The sequence below is a fragment of the Equus quagga genome, chromosome 13, assembly GCF_021613505.1.
Source record: "Equus quagga isolate Etosha38 chromosome 13, UCLA_HA_Equagga_1.0, whole genome shotgun sequence".
Taxonomy (NCBI): Eukaryota; Metazoa; Chordata; class Mammalia; order Perissodactyla; family Equidae; genus Equus; species Equus quagga.
Genome location: NC_060279.1, coordinates 5,715,639 through 5,733,008, shown reverse-complemented (window position 1 = coordinate 5,733,008; position 17,370 = coordinate 5,715,639). Strand labels below are relative to the sequence as shown.

The following is a 17,370-nucleotide window of genomic DNA, read 5'->3' as shown; positions in this document are numbered from 1 at the left end:
CATTTTCTTCTTCTCCCTTTATTTCTCCCTTTTCTCCCACCCCTCCAGCAAATAGGTATTGAATGCTTACTACATGCCTGTCACTGTGGTAGATGCCACTAGGTTTATACTAATGATCAAACAAATACAGTCCTTATCTTTGAGGAATTTATGCTTCAGCTCTGGGAGGTAGAAATGATAGTTAAATATCAATCTCACTTTAAACTGCCAGGTATGCCAATCTATTCAGGTATTGTGTTATATTAAAATAATTTAGAAATTTATTTCTTCACTGCGTGGTCATTCCCATATCTAAACAGAGACCCTGAGTTACAATACATGTAAATATTATTAGTGCTTGGAAGAATGCCTGGCATATAGTGGCCATGTAATTAATATTTGATGAATTAATGAATTGACTGGCTATACTTGTATGCATACCTAAAATCTGATACTCATTATTTAAAGGTATTTTATCTACCAAAGTGGATCCTTTTTTCTTTATTCTTTTCAAGATGTAGAACTACTTTTTAAGTTGATTCAAAAGAACTTTCAGCCTAACAGTGACCAGAAGACCACTTTGTAACTATGTATGTTGCAGATGGACTTTCATCGTTGATGTCTGTGTACTGGCGGATTCTTCTTCTCTGTTGTCTTAGAGCTGTAGGGAAACTCTCATTGTGTATGAACAAAATTTCTTCCAGTCTCTCTAGAAGTGCTTTCCAAAGAGGAGTGGTGCACAAGACAGTTCACTGGGAGTAGAGGAGTATTAGACTTTCCAGTTCCATTTTTATTTATTTATTATGTAAAAAGTAAGAAAGAAATTAAGTTGTAATAAAATTTAATGTATGGACTGATAAGAGTACATTTATATAATCTATTAAAAATATGTACATATTCTGATGTATATACATATTTTTCTGAAAAGGATGCTTGAAAAATGTTGGCTACTGCATAGAATAGAAAAACTATCACAAGTTTCTTTACAATTAGAGAAGCGTTCACTCACCATCACTTGCGTTAAATATATCCATTTAGGCAGCAAACCTCTTTCAGATTTGCCTCTGGAAGCAGCTTTGATTGCACCTGAAGACTGTAGCTGAAGAATTTCACTGTTGAGTAGCTTGGCAGTTTTCCTGCTGAGCTATTAGGAAACTGAAAAAGTTACCAAAGAAGTGGTAAATTGTCTGGAAAAATTATGCGGAATGTATTTGTTCTTGGACTGGCTGGCATGACAAGCCAAATAACCTGCCGTAGATATCCTTTATGGTGTGAAAAATGTGTTTGTGAAATATTTTATGTAAAGGATCTTATTTAAGGTAATCTGATTTTTTTTTTGTCAAGCAAACATCCACCCTCATCTGCTCCCATACTTTGGGAACCTTTACCCCATCTCCAGATTGAATTGAGTCAAATATTTTCATACACAAAAAGTAGCTCTTCAAATTTTAATGACGTTTTCCATTCATTTGATTGTGAGAGTGGTATTTTACCTATTGTCTAGTAGGCTTTACTGATTTTAGGACTAAAGTAGAAGTACTGTGGTATTTTGAAATGCAAGTCTTTTTTCACGATTGTGTAGGACATTGTTGTAAACTTGGAGAAGAGATGCTTGGGAGCTGCTATCTGTTGCTTCTGTCATCTGTTGACTTCCTGGTCACGTTCCTTCATTCACTGAAACCCTGATAATAGTCCTTCTCTTCGTCCCACTTCTTACTATCAACTTGGGCAAAAGAACATCCATATGAAAGATCCACCCAACACTTGGCCTCAGAGCTCAACAGACTCCTTCTGTCAATTATCATCTTTAATCATTCTACTTTTCAGTTTTCTTCCACAGCCATCCTCTATATTTTGTTGATATCGAGAGCAGAGATACATCTGCAAACTTAATCTCTAATATAGTAATGTCTGTCATAGCTTTGTGGTCCCCTGGGCTCTTGATCCTCCTCACAGTGCATCTTTAACTTGACTGAAACCTCCAGGCTTTGGACCCTTCCATTTTCTGACGCTACTGCCACTTTTTGACTTCCTTCTCTTTGAACCATTGTTCATCTCTTTGATCATCCTTCTTATTAGCATTCTCAGGATCTTTACTCTCTGTCCTTTGGCCGCTCCCTGAAAACACTAACCCTAGATCAAATCAACCATCTGACTACCTCATTCTTATACATGGACTGAAAGGTTCTACGAGATGAGTTATTCTGTTGTTTAGATTCATGTTGATAGACGTTATGATCTCCAAACAAAGCTGGGCCAGTTGTGCCCCCCAGAAATCTTTTTTCATTCCTCTATTCTTCTCTTTCTGCTAATTCTCATAATAGCTCTTTTAAACCTTCATTATTTTCCCCAACTCTTTTACAACTCATCCTTCTCTCCGCAAAATGATAGCATTATCTCCTATTTCATAGAGAAAAATAGGACCTCTTAAATTTCCACCTTCATGACATTTGTTTATTTCTGTACTTGTGCTCATCTCCTCATTCCAGTCCCAAAGAAATGTATTTTTCTCCTCTTTTAAAACTCTCCACCTGATCTTTATCCTTCCCCTCCTGTCTTCCCTTCAAGACTTTATTCTTCTGAACTTGTATTTTTTAAATAATGTTTTTTTTTCTTGTGGTTATAAAAGTAATATATGACCATGGTAGAAAAATTAGAAATGAAATAAAGTTTAATAAAGAAAATGTGGCCCATAATCCTATCACCAAGAGTTACCAATTTTATAAATGAAATTGGGATCAAAGTGTACATACTGCTTTCTAGCTCATGATAAACTATATAATATTGAGCATTTTCTCATGTCGTTAAACATTTTTCAAGGATATAATTTTACTAGATTGGCTATATGTCATCTTATAGTATGAAATAATTTTTTAACAATTTTCATATCATTTGCAGTTGTGTGCCCAAATTTCATAACTATAAGCAAATTATACTGAGCATTCTTTTTTTCCAGTGTTACTGAGATATAATTAACACATAATGTGTAAGTTTAAGGTATACAATGTGTTGATTTGATACACTTCTTTCTGAGGAATATTTGCCCTGAGCTAACATCTGTTGCCAATCCTCCTCTTTTTTTTTTTTTTTTTTTTTGCTTGAGGAAGATTAACCCTGAGCTAGCATCTGTGCCAGTTCCTCTACTTTGTACGTGGGACAGTGCCACAGCACGGCTGGTGAGTGGAGTAGGTCTATGCCTGGGATCCGAACCCACAAACCTGGGCTGCTGAAGTGGAGTGTGTGGAACTTTAACCACTTGGCTACGGGGCTGGGCTCCTGATGTACTTATTTATTGCAAAATGATTGCCACAGGTTAGTTAACACCTCCATCACCTCACATACTTACCTCTTCTTTTTCGGAGTGAGGACATTTAAGATCTACTCTCTTAGCAACTTTCAGGGATATAATACAGTATATTGTTAACTATAATCACCATACTGCACATTAGCTCTCCAGAACTTACTCACTTTCTAACTGGTAGTTTGTATCCCTTGACCAACATCTCTCCCTTCCCCCACCACCATTCTACTCTGTTTCTCTGGGTTTGGCTCTTTTTAGATTTTTAAATTCCACATGTAAGTGATATCATACAGTACTTAGGTTTCTCTTTCTGACTTATTTTACTTAGCATAATGCCCCCATGTTCCATCCGTCTTATTGCAAATGGCAAGATTTTCTTATCATGACTGAATAATTATTTTATATATATATCTATATATACGCCAAGTCTTCTTTATCCGTTCATCTGTAGAGAGTCACTGAGGTTATTTGCATGTCTTGGCTCCTCTGAATAATGCTGCAGTGAACATGGAAGTGCAGACAGCTCTTCAAGAGCCTGATTTCATTCCCTTTGGATATATACTTAGCAGTGGGTTTATTGGATTATGTGGTAGTGCTATTTTTAATTTCTTGAGGAACCTCCAAACTGTTTTCCATAGTAGCTGTTATAATTTATATTCCCTCCAGCAGTTCACAAGGGTTCCCTTTCTTCACATCCTTGCCAATACTTATCTCTTGTCTTTTTGATAACAGCCATTGTAACAGGCAGGAGGTGGTATCGCATTGTGGTTTTGGTTTGTGTTTCCCTGATAGTGATGTTGAGCACCTTTTCATGTACCTGTTGGCCATCTGTATGTCTTCTTTGGAAAAATGTCTATTTAGTGCTCTGCTCATTTTTTACTCAGATTGTTTGGGTTTTCTTTGCAATTGAGTTGTGTGAGTTCCTTATGTATTTTGGATATTAACTCCTTATCAGATAAATGATATGTAGATATTTTTCTCCCATTTATTAGGCTTTTCATTTTGTTGATTGGGTTTTTTTGCTGTGCAGAAGCTTTTTAGTTTAACGTAGTCCCACTTATTTCTTTTTGCTATTTGTGAGTGGTATAAGATAGGGGTCCAGTTTCATTCTTCTACATGTGATGATTCTGTTTTCCCAGCGCTGTTTATTGAAGAGACTATCCTTTCCCCATTGAGTATTCTAGGCTCCTTTGTCAAGTATTAGTTGATCATATATGCGAGCATTTATTTCTCGGCTTGACCAATTCTTTCCATTGGTCTATGTATCTGCTTTTATGCCAGTACAACACTGTTTTAATTACTATAGCTTTGCAGTAGAATTTGAAATCAGGAAGTGTGATGACTCCAACTTTATTTTTCTTTTTCCTTTTTTTTTTGTGAGGAAGATTGGCCCAGAGCTAACATCTGTTGCCAATCTTCCTCTATATAAGGAACAAGAAATGGGTGACCAATCTCATCACATCTATTCAACATAGTAATGAGTGTCTTAGAGTAATCAGGTAAGAAAAAGAAATAAAAGGTGCCCAAATCAGAAAGGAAGAAGTAAAATTATCTTTGTTTGCAGATGATATGATTTTATATTAGAAAATCCTAAAGATTCTACCAAAAAACTGCTAGAACTAATCAATAAATTCAGTAAAGTTGCAAGATACAAAACCAACATATAGAAATCAGTTGTGTTCCCATGCAGTAACAATGATCTAGCTGAAAAAAAAGAAATTAAACAACCCTACTCACAATAGCATCAAGGACAATAAAATATTTAAGAATAAATTTAACCAAGGAGGTGAAAGATCTGTACAGTGAGAACTATAAGATTTTAATGAAATAAAATGAAGAAGACACAAACAAATGGAAAGATATCCCATGTTCATGGATTGGAAGAATGGATATTGTTAAAATGTCCACACTACTCAAAGCCATCTGTCAATTAAATGTAATCCCTATCAAAATCCCAATGGCATTTTTCACAGAAACAGAAAGGCAATCATAAAATTTGTATAGAACCACCAAATATCTAGAAATTATATATCCTGAGAAAGAAAAGGTTGGGGGGCTGGCCCAGTGGTGTAGTGGTTAAGTTCGCATGCTCTGCTTCAGCAGCCCAGGTTTTGCACCTTTCAATTTTCCACCATTGAGTATGAAGTTAGCTTTAGGCATACCATATATGGCCTTTATTATATTGATATACATTTCTTTTATCCTCAATTTGTTGAAAGTTTTTGTCATGAAAGGATTTTATATTTTCTCAAATACTTTTTCTCCATCTATTGAGATGATCATATGATTTTTTTGTTTCATTCTATTAAGGTGATATATCACATTTATTGATTGGTGTATGTTGAGCCAACCTTGCATTCCAGGTATAAATCCCACGTGATCATGATGTGTGAGTCTTTTAATGGGCTGTTGAATTCAGTTTGCTAATGTTTTGTTGAAAAATTTTGCCTCTATAGTCATTGGGGATATTGACCCCTAGTTTCCTTGTCTTGTTGTATCCTTATCTGACTTTGATATCAGGGTAATGGCTGGCCTCATAAAATGAGTTTGGTGGTGTTTCCTCCCTCTTTAATTTTTTGGAAGAGTTTGACAGGATTAGTATTAATTCTTCTTCAAATATTTCATAGATTTCACCAGGTAAATCATCTGGTCCTGGGCTTTTCGTTGTTGGGAGATTTTTGACTACTGATTCAATCTCTTTATTATTGGTCTGCTCAGATTTTCTGTTTCTTCATGATTCAGCCCTGGTAGGTTTTATATTTCTAGGAATTTATCCATTTCTTCTAGGTTATCCAGTTTGTTTGCAATGATTGTTTATAGTAAACTTATGATCCTTTATATTTCTGTGGTATCAGTTGTATTGTCTCCTCTTTCATTTCTGATTTTATTTATTGAGTCTTCTCTCTTTTTCTCAGTAATTTAGCTAAAATTTTTTCAGCTTTGTTTTTTCTTTCAAAAAACCAACTTTTGGTTTCATTGATCTTTTCTGTTGTTTTGGTAGTGTCTGTTGCTACCCTTGTTCTCTTTTGGTTTCCAATTGCATATGAAATATCATTTCCATCCTTTCACTCTGAGCCAATGTGTGTCCTTAAAGCTGAACTGAGTCTCTCGTGGACAGTCTATAGTTTGGTCTTGTTTTTATATCCATCCAGCCACTCTATGCTTTTTGATTGGCAAATTCAATCCACTTACATTGAGTAATTATTGATAGTTAAGGATTTAACTATCCTTTAACTAATGCCATCTTATTAATTGTTTTCTGGCTGTTTTGTAATTCACACATTCCTTTTTCCCTCTTTTGCTCTCTTCCTTCATGTGTTGATGATTTTTCATAGTTATATGCTTTGTTTCCTTCTCTTTCTCTTTTGTGAATTACTGTAGGTTTTTGCTTTGTGGTTAACATGAGCATTACATAAACATCTTAAAGATATAACAGTCTATTTTATGCTAGTAACAACTTAACTTTACATGTAAAAACTCTATCATTTTATTCCCCCCTTTTATGTTTTTGGTGTACAATTTTCCTCTCTTTATAGTGTGGATTTATTAACAAATTATTGTAACTATAGTTATTTTTAATACTCTTATCCATTAACATTATACTAAAATGGTTAACATACCACTGCATTATGGTATTAGAGTATTCTGAATCTGACTATATGCTTATCTTTACCAGTGTGTTGTATTTTTTCACATTACTACTTAGCACTCTTTCATTTCAGCCTGAAGAACTCCTTTCAGCACTCCTTGTAAGGCAGGTCCAGGGGTGATGAACTCCATCAGCTTCTATTTGTCTGAGAAAGTCTTTATCCAGCTTTGCTGGATAGTATATTTTTGGTTAGCACTGTTTTTCTTTCAGCACTTTGAATATATCATTCTACTTTCTCCTGGCCTATAAGGCTTCTCCTGAGAAATCCATTGATAGTCTTATTGGGGTTCCCTATGTAAGTTACAAGCTTCTTCACTCTTGCTACTCTTAAGTTGCTTTTTTTTTGTCTTTGATTTTTGACAGTTTTATTAAGATGTGTCCTGGAGAGGATCTGTTTAAGGTGAGTTTATTTGGTGACCTATGAGCTTCATGAACTTGGATATCAAAATGTCTCCCCAGATCCAGGAAGTTCCCCACCATTCTTTCTTTATATAAGCTTTCTACCCCGATCTGCCTCTCTTCTCCTTCTGGGACTACCAATACTTTGCAAATGATTTCTTTTGATGGTATGCATAGGTCACGTAGACTTTCTTCACTCTTTTCATCCTTGTTTCTTGGTTTGCCTTTAACTGGGTAATTTCCTAGTTCCTGTCCTCTAACTCACAGATTCTTTCTTCTGCTTGATGCATTCTGATACTGATGCTCTCTAGTGCATTTTTTTTTTTATTTCATTCATTGTATTCTTCAGCTCCAGAATTTCTGTTTTCTTTTTTTATGATTTCTGCCTCTTGGTTAGAGTTCTCATTTTCTGTTTGTATTGTTTTCCTGATTTTGTTGAATCATCTTTCTGTGTTTTCTTGAGGCTCATTGAGCTTCCTTAAAACAGATATTTTGAATTCCTTATCAGGTAAATAGCAGGTCTCTATGTCTTTGGGATCAGTTACTGGAAGATTGTTGTGATCCTCTGGCTGTGTCATGTTTCATTCATGTTTCATATTCCTTGAAGTTTTGTGTTGCTGACTTCGCATTTGAAGTAGCAGTCACCTCCTTCCTTTTTTACTTACTGCCTTTGGGAGAGAAATATCTTTTGTCAGCCCTGCTAGGGATTCTAGGCTTTCTCAGAACTTGTATGGATGCACCTGCTCCACACTTATTACTCCGTCTTTTGGCAGAATTTTTAAACTTGTATGCCTTCTCTTGATCTTGCAATGCACCATATCAGGTGCTGGCAGCCTCTCTTTTATTTTTCTAAAGGTGCTACTAAAGCTCAAGTCTGTGGTCTCTCCCTGGCTCACAAATTCTTACCAGCTTTGTGCTGTCTGCCAAAGCTTTCTCTCTCTGCTGCTGTTGGGAATGGACACAGGGAGCTGGCCATAGGGTGGGAGGTGTGTGTGAGTGAGGGAGCGTGCTGATGGTGCCTGTGGGCTAGTTGGTGGGATGTGCAGGTGGGGTGTCTCTAGGAGCTCATGTGCGGGCTTCTTGATGAAGTCTGTGACAGTTTTTAGGATTCATGTCCTTTTAATTCTCTCCACTAGTCCTATCTGCTACTTTTCCAGCTGTTCCCACCCTCTAGTCATGCAGCTAACAATTCAGTAGCCTGAATGGGGTGAGAGAGAAATGGGCTTCTTTGGCGTCATCCTGCACAGCTGGGGAAGCCAGGTGCTTACTCACCTACTTTCAGTTCCAATTTACATTCCTGCCAGCAATGTATAAGAATGTATAGTTATGAAGATTGAAGATTATTAAGCTAAAATATTTCTAATAGGTTAAATTGTGATTTCATTGTTTTAATATTAATTATTTATAAAGATTAACCTTCTACATATTTATTGGCTATTTATATATCTCATGTTGTAAATTGTCTTATAATGTCCTTTGATCAATTCTCTACTGTTTTTCATCATTTTAATGTGCTGTTTGTATATTAGAGTTCTATTTCAAATATTTTCCCAGTTTAATTTTTAATTTACTTAATGTAGAGAAGATTTTAATATGTAGTGAAATCTGTTAATTTTTCATTTATGGTTGTTGCTTTTACAAAAACTTTGATGATACTTCCTCATTAGAGAAGTATATTTTTTCCTAATAGTTTTGTGGTTTCACTCTTTACATTTAATTATTTGATGCATTTGAATTTTTTGTTGTTGGTTGTGGTCCAAGATGAAAATCTGACTCCCTCACTCCTCCAAGTTTCACCAATTGTGATAGCATCATTTATTGAATTCTCTTTTTGTTTTCTATTGATTTATGATACCTTATTTCTAAGTTATTTGTTAAGTTGCATTAATCAGTATATCAATTCTTATACCAATACACATAATATTAATCAGTGTGTGGCTTTATCTTCAGTTTTTTACTGTTTGACTGTTAGTGCCTTATTGTAGTTTTCTTTGTATTTATTCTGTTGGTATTCAATGAGATTCTTATATCTTAAGATTGCTCTTTTTAATCAAATTGGAAAAATTTCAGCTAATATTTCTTCAAATATTTAGCCTTCCTAGTCTCTTCTGTCCTGTGCCTCTGATTACATATGTAATCAAGTGATACAAGTCATTGAGTGTCTGTACATTTTTTTAAAATCTTTTTTTTAATGCTTCAGTTTGGGTTATTTCTACTTACCATCGAATTTATGGATTCTTTCTTCTGTTCCATTTAGTTTGTAATTTCAGATATAGTAATTTTTAGTTTTAAGATTTATGTTTGGTTCGTTTTTACAAAGAATGTAACTTTCCTTAATCTCCCTATCTTTCCACACACTATATCCATGTTTTCCTATGGCTTCTTTAACATATTTATTATTATTTATTATAACTATTTTAAAGTCCTTGACTGCTAATTCTAACATCTGGTTTGTCTGTGAGTCTGTGGACCTGTGACTGATTTTTCTCTTGACTATGAATCACATGCTGCTTTGGAAATCTAGTAATTTGGGGTTATATATTGGAACATTATGTAAAATCTGTTATGCAAACTCTGGATTCTGTTATCTTCTTATGAAGTGTGTTGGGTTTAGTTCTGGTAGACAGTTATATCTTTCTTAGGCTTTGTCAGAGTGGGTCTGTTTTGTCATTCCCTCACTCCTGGCCTGATGTTTTTTCCTAAGGCATGATGCTTTGAGGTTTCAATTGAAAACCCAATTGAGGGTGTTTACCAAGCCTTCTACCTTGACAGATTCAAACTCCACATTCTTCCCTGCAGTGAATAGCTGTGGAAACTCTACTTAGCTGGTTCAGCTTTCTGACTGTTGTTTTTCCCTTCCCTCTTGGGGATCTTGCCCCACTCATGCATAGTTCAGGGATCAGTCAAGGATTTGAGGGAAGTTTACCCATAGATTTTTTTTTTGGCTCCCTCCTCCTAGGATTTTGCCACACTCACTTTCCAGCTGCTCTGGCTGTCCCAGACTCCATCCTCTATTCCTGAGGCCAATAATACTGAGGTTTTCTGCTTGAGCTCTGTCACATTGACTGTGGAGTAATCTCATGGGAAAACATATATATATAATAAATCTCAGTGTGGTTTCTTTCTTTCGAGGGTTGAATCTTTTGATTCTTCAGTCCTCTCCAATTTGTATATATATATATATATAAAATCTAGAGTTTGGGGACAGTAGAGTTTTTAATTTTCTGTATATTTATCCAGTACAAGCAAATTCTTGTGACTGGAAGCCAGAAGTCCCTGCACTAAGTTCTGTGAGAATCATTCTTTCCTTCTTCTCCTCCTATCTCTCTGACTCATTTATCTTGGTCCTCTTGGCTAAACTCTTTAACTACCTGTCCTTTAAATGAGAGTGTTCTGAGGACCTCATCCTTTTTTTTTCTTTCAAAGTCTATAAGCTTTCCCTGGTTGATGCCATTAATATTAATATAACAGTACATTATCTACCAATTAATATGCCAATGACTCCAAAATCCATAACTCAAGCCCCTACCTTCTCCTGTGGCCCATGCGTTTCTAAAACTCCATGTTTCCTACATATTTCTTCCTCCTCTCACACATTCTCCTATAGTTATGGATGTCATTAATATCACGCCACCTGGAAACTGGAGAATCATCTGAAATTCGCTTCTTTCCTTCATCCCACCACATCTATTTGTGTCCCAAGTCCATAACATATACTTCTTTTGTATCTAAGTATCTGTCTCCTTATCTTCATCCCCACTGCTACTTAGTTTATTGCTTAACCTCGTTATTTCTATTGTCTCTTAAATTTTTTCCAATTTACAGTGTCTTACCCTTCACATGCACCATCAGCGTTCCTGATGCAGCACTCCTAAAATATAAATAGAGAATTAATACTCCTCAGCTTAAAGCCCTGCCGTGGCTCTCTATTGCTTACAGCCAAAGTTCACCTTTCATAGGAAGGCATGCAAAGACCTCTGTGATACATCTCTTACTACTTCTAGTCTCATCTCTTACTGCAATGTTTAGTCTCTCCTCTATCCTCCACGTTTGTACTCAACTCTCCAGTAATATCAAACTGCTTATTCTTCCTCAATAAACCAGTGTCTTTCTTCACTCCCTCACTGCATCTCTGTTTATATGTTCTTCTCTAATTGGCGTGGATACCACGTCAACTCTTGTACAAGCATCTGAGAATTATTTCCTGGTTACTCCAGTGTCAGACACAATTTACCACTTCCTGTTTTGTACTCTCACTTGACCCTATATATACTATTTTCATCACCTGTTAAATTTTACTGTACTTATTTATTTACTGTCTGTCTACTCCTTAAAGATTGCCTGTAAGATCTATTTTATTCATCTTGGTATTTCTAGCACCTAGCAGAGTACTTATAATGTGGAAAGCACTTGACAAATTGTTGATGGTAGAAAAAGTAAATGGATGAATATGTTTGGACATTATTGGGATAATTGGTGAAACCTCAGTGGCGTCTAAGTATGATGATTGTATTGTAGTTATATAGGAGACTATACTTATTTGTAGGAAATGCACACTAAAATATTTGGGTGTAATGGAGTATCAGGTTGGCAACTTGTTTTCAAATGGTTTATAGCAAAAAAAATTCTCTGTACTTTGCACTTTTCTCTAAGTTTACAATTGTTTCAAAATAAAACAAAAATAAAATGTGGGGTCCTTAAAGCTTAAAAATAAGTAAATAATAAAATATTATTGTCCCTTAAGACAAGGATAGCCTCCCTGAAAAGTGTAAAAGAAACAGATTGTATTCCTTGTCTCCTTCCTCCCTTCTCCACGGTCCCAGGAAGTCCTAGGCTTCCTCTACTTTCTTAACAGAACAATGTCTCTAATCAGATCTGGTAAATTCAGTCACACTGAGATGCAAATTACTACTCAGAATTAATTTATTATGACTATGGTTTTTCCTTTTCTTTTTTTAAGCAGAATGCATTATTTTTGTCTTAAAAGAGAAACTATTCCAATTTTGGAGGTTTAGACCCCATGAAGTTGATGAGGAAAGAGAAACTGACTGAAGGGACTTCTTAGTTACCCTTCAGTCATTCATTCATCCATAAATATTTGAATGCCAACTGTGTGCCAAGCACAGTTCTGGGTACTGGCGATACACCAGTGAATAACACAAGTATGTGTGTATGTGTGAGCAGTGGGAGGAGGGAGGGAGAGGGAAGAGCCAGAGAGACAGAGAATCTCCTCACAGAGCACCAAGCTTATATTCTACTTGGAGACAGATAATAAACAAAGAAAAAAATAGAATACATAGTATTTCATATGGAGAAAAATAAAGGAAGGAGATGAGACTGGAATTAAGGATGTATAGATAGGATTCTGTTTTAAATTGGAGTCATCAGAGAAGGTCTCAATGAGAAGGTGATGTCTATGAAAAGACTTGAAGGGATAAAAGCCAACCATGCCAGTTTCTGAATGGGGAGCATCATACGCGGAGGGAACAGCCAATGTGAAGGCCCTGGGAGAAGAGCTTCCTTGAGGTAATCTGGGAATTCCAAGGAATGAACAAAATGGGAGAGAAAGTCAGAGAGATAAGGGCTCGGGCAGATTTTGTAGACCCTTGTAATAGTTTTAGCTTTTGCTCTGTGTGAGACCGTAAGTTTTTAAAGAGTTTGAGCAGAATAGTGACATGATCAGGCTTTTAAAAGGAGCATTCTGACTGCTGTATTAAGAATGTTCTAAAGGGATACTACAGGAGAAGTTGTAATCCAGGCCCAAGATGATGGTCACTTGGACCAGGATGGTAGCAGTGGACATGCTGAGTTGTTTACCAGGTGGTGTTTACTCGGTTGCTTACCCTTTCCTTCTCTTTATCTCTAGTGGATAAAGATTAAAATCAGTGAAATCCTAGAGAAAGGATTTGGAGGAATCCTTAGTTCTAAGGGATGGAAATAGAATGGAACAGAATTTTCTTCGCTTTGCTCTGGTTTGGTCTCAGTCTATTGATGAGATGAGTGGAGGTGAATGCCTGTTCCTTCCTTGTCAGTTTAGTACATAACAACAATTAGAGAAGGCATTTATGCCTGACCAGAGATAACAGGCATATTCACAGATTAAAGCAGGCCAAAGACTTCTATTGCTAGTTTATAGTAAAAATACAAGAAACATTTTTCTTAGGCTAATCAACTTAATTGTTTTATAAGCATTTTATTGATTTCAGCAAATACAAAAATAAAAAATACATTTTCAGAAAGCATTAAGTGGCTTAAGTGCATTTTTAAAGTAAGAAAATTGAAAGTGTTCCAAGTACAATAAGAATGTAGAGTAGTATGCAAAAATTTTATGATAGTAATTTATTTAATTCAAAGTGATTTGTATGTAATAACCTACAATACCTATTGAGTGATTCAGCAATTAAAAATAATCCTGTTGTAAATTATCATGTTTTGAATGAAGAATCATTTCTCTAACAGAAAAAACAAGAACCACTTATCTCAATGTTGTGTACCAGGCAGAGTGGCCAACACTGTCCTAGTTTGCCCAGGACTCTTTCAGGTTTAGCACCAAAGGAGCAGAGATTGAAATCTGTCAGTCCCAGGCAAACTGAGGTGGGAGACCACTGCAAAAAACTTACCTCATTATTGCATGATATCTCTTAAAAGCAAACTACAACGAAGGTTTAACTATTCACATTCATTTAAGAAGAAGTTTTAAATGGATGTTGTATTAAGTTATAAAAGTTCAGGTGAAGTACAGTTAAACTTCTTCTGCCCCTCTCCAAAGAAGGTTACTTAGCTTCGGTTCTAAAAATGTCAGTTTTAAAAACTGTCTTTATTTGCTTTTTAAGTTAACCTTTCATTGGAATTTGTTTACAGGTAGGGATATTAAGTAGAGGGCCATTTCCCAAAACAACACATGGGATTGAAAGCTAAAGTGCAGAGTTTGGGAAAACATGCAGAACTGAAATGGAAGTAGCAACTTAAAGTTATGACTGATGAAAATCTTTCATGAAGGATGAGAATCAAAATGAAAGGAAAGTAAGGAAAACCTATCTCAGAGGATCTTCCTAACCTGCATTCTGTCAAGTTTCTGTAGCTTCTTTATCATTTAAGGTGGAGATTGGTACATGTTTCAGAATGGGAGATTTAAAATGAATATTAACTTGTTCATTTCAACTATTACTCTTTATTCATAATTTCAAGCATTTACTGAAAACTTGCCATGAACCTGATGTAATGCTTATCAGTTAGGGATTCAAAGATGAGTAATACACAGTTGGGACCCTCAAGGAGGCTCTCAGTCTAATGGGAGAATCAGACAAATAAATTTCAATCAGAAATGATAATGCCTATCTTTGAGAGAAGTACAGGATGCTAATGAAGTACATAGAAAGAATACCCAACCCAGCCAGTGTTGGGAAGAGAGGAGGTGGGATGGGCTTCCAAAGAAGAGACTATTCAGGAAAGACTTCCCTGAGTAAATGAAGCCTGGAGGTGTAATTTAAAGACTGAGTAAAATTTGGCTAGGTGAGGAAGGAAGGTTCCAGAGAAATAAAGAGATCCTTTTTATCACTGTAGGGTGAGAGACCATGGTTTGAGCTGGCTCCTAATGGGAGATCAAATCTCCTGCCATCTGCCTTCGCTATTACTACCCTCAGGCAAGTCTGGATCTTGGGCAAGAAATTTCACTCTTATAGGAAGGGGACTTGTATTCAAGATCCAGGGCACTTATCTTAAGGAAAGAGTTGCTTTCCAAAGTGGTATCGCTCACACAATCTGTAATCTTGGTCTCTTGCCTTTTTTTTCTCTTTCCATTGGTATTAGTGATAAGAAGTGGGGCCACTCATTTCTATTGGAAAAGGGCCCGGCTATACTCTCTGCAGAGGGTTTTTCTCCTTTCCTAGGGTGGTTGCCTGAGAAGCTTTGAGGCAAGCTGCTCTGTCATTGGGGTATAATATACATCAAAAAAAAAACTACAACAACTAAAAATAAAAATTAAAAAAAACGTACCTTAATAACCAATACTAGTATTTCTTTTCACGTGGGAAGTGGTTTGTATGGAGAAAGATGTGCATAGGTCTTTTAATGTATGAAGGTAAGTAGGTGAGGCTCTGGGGGAATAAGTGGGAATGTGATAAGAAACTAAAAGTATAACTAAAGTGTTCAGTATAAGGAATGACTAGCAATTTGGGGGTAGGACATAAAGGGAAGAGAGAACTCAAGCCATCAACAGAGGCTGGAGCCTGGGAAAAGATGCACTTGGAGCCAAGTGCAGAGGCTGGGTGAGTGAAGGGATTTGCAGAATAGAATTTCTAAAATTTAAGTCTAAGATATTTGTGTTTCTGGAGTATAAGTCCTCTTTTTCTTCCCAAAGCTTCAGTAAAATCAAGTATGCCTTAAAGCTTTTGGTGGTGGTGGTGGTGGGTGTAGAAAAGGAGACTGTAAGCCTGCGGCACATTTCCCCTGCGGGTGCCTGGAGGAGGCAGCTCACGTTGCAGATCAGAGTGGAGCTCTCGGCTGTGGCAGGTGAGGACGTGCAACCAGCACAAAGGTGCTACACCTTGGAATTGATTCAAATGTACATGTCAGTCTTTTGTTTTCTGAAATATATCAAAGAGGAGAAGGCCATGGGGCTAATACTTTTTACTTTCTTTGTCTTGTTTCCTTGTGTTGTGACTTTTCATCCCTCTGATATGGTAAGTTCTCAGACTGAGGGAATGAAATGGAAGAGGGGGATAGAATAGATATAGAATAGGCCTCACAGTTTGGATGATTTTGGGCAAATGTTATCCAGTGGAAGCATAACGCAAGCTGCATATGTAATTTAAAATTTTCTAGTAGCCATATTAAAATAACTAAAGGGAAATATATGACACTAGTTTTAATTATATATTTTATTTAACCTAATATATCTAAAATATTATAAGGATATAATCAATATAAAAATTGTTAATGGTATATTTTACATTCTTATTCTTTTTCCTGAGTCTTTGGAATCTGTCATTCATTTTACGCTTAGGGCACATCTCAATTTGCACTAGCCACCTATCAAGTGCTTAATGGCCCCATGTGGCTGTAATATTGGACAGTGGCTGTAACATAGAGGCTGCCATATTGGACAGTGCTGATCTAGGCCATTCCAGCAGACCTTGCTTAGAAATATCGAGCCTCCCCCATAGTCTAGCTGCGATTATTGGAGTACTATGCTGGAGTTGATGTCAAAACAAACAATAAAGTATTATATTGCTTAGTTTTAACTCCTTTGTGCATATTTTCTCTCAGGTACTTTAGAGAGAATTAGCCAGAATCTTGGGTAGGAGTCAGATTCCTAGATCCTTTGGCCAGAATACAACTAATGTGTCTTACCCTGAGTTCCAACTGCATGTCCCACTCCAAAGGAGTGGCAATGCATGCAGAGGGGTCGGCACGGGCCATATTAGAAGAGGCTTTATAAATTATGCCAGAGTTGGGATTTAATTCCCAAAGCTGGGGAGTAGAAGGTGGAGAGTGGGGAGAATTTAGTGAGTTTTCAGCAAGGCAATTATGTGATCATATTTTCATTTTAGAAAAGTTAATATTAGGGTAGTGTAGATGACCCATTATAGGGCAGCTTGACTGGAAGCAAAGAGAAGGTCCTATAAAAAATGTGGATAAGCAGTTCTGAAGGCCTAAACTAAGGTAGTGGCTGTGTAGGTAGAGAAGAAACAACAGGTTAAAAACATGTTAAGGAAGAATGGAGAATCCATGGAATGTGGAATCCATAGAGGTCAATTGAATGTGGTATAGGAAGTGTCAAGGGTAACTCAGCATTGTTTTATCTTAGGCAACTTGAGTAATAGTAAGTAGTACCATTACTTGAACTAGAGAATACAGGAGGAGAAATCAATTTAAGAGGAACATATTGAATTCCATTTTGGGACATATTGACTTTGGTGTGGAAAGAATAGAGTTTGAAAAGTATCCAACTTAGCATATTTAGAAGTCTTGATGAAAATGGTAAGAGTAGTTTCAGTGGAATAGTGAGGACAGAAGCCAGGCTGCAAATGTGCTGTGGAAT

At 36.3% G+C, this 17,370-nt stretch overlaps 1 protein-coding gene across 2 annotated transcripts in view; it reads left to right on the top strand.

Annotated features, from left to right (window-relative positions):
• NME7 (NME/NM23 family member 7) overlaps nucleotides 1–17,370 on the top strand; it is a 232,761-nt gene that overhangs the window by 137,999 nt on the left and 77,392 nt on the right. The gene's annotated exons all lie outside the window — the stretch shown is intronic.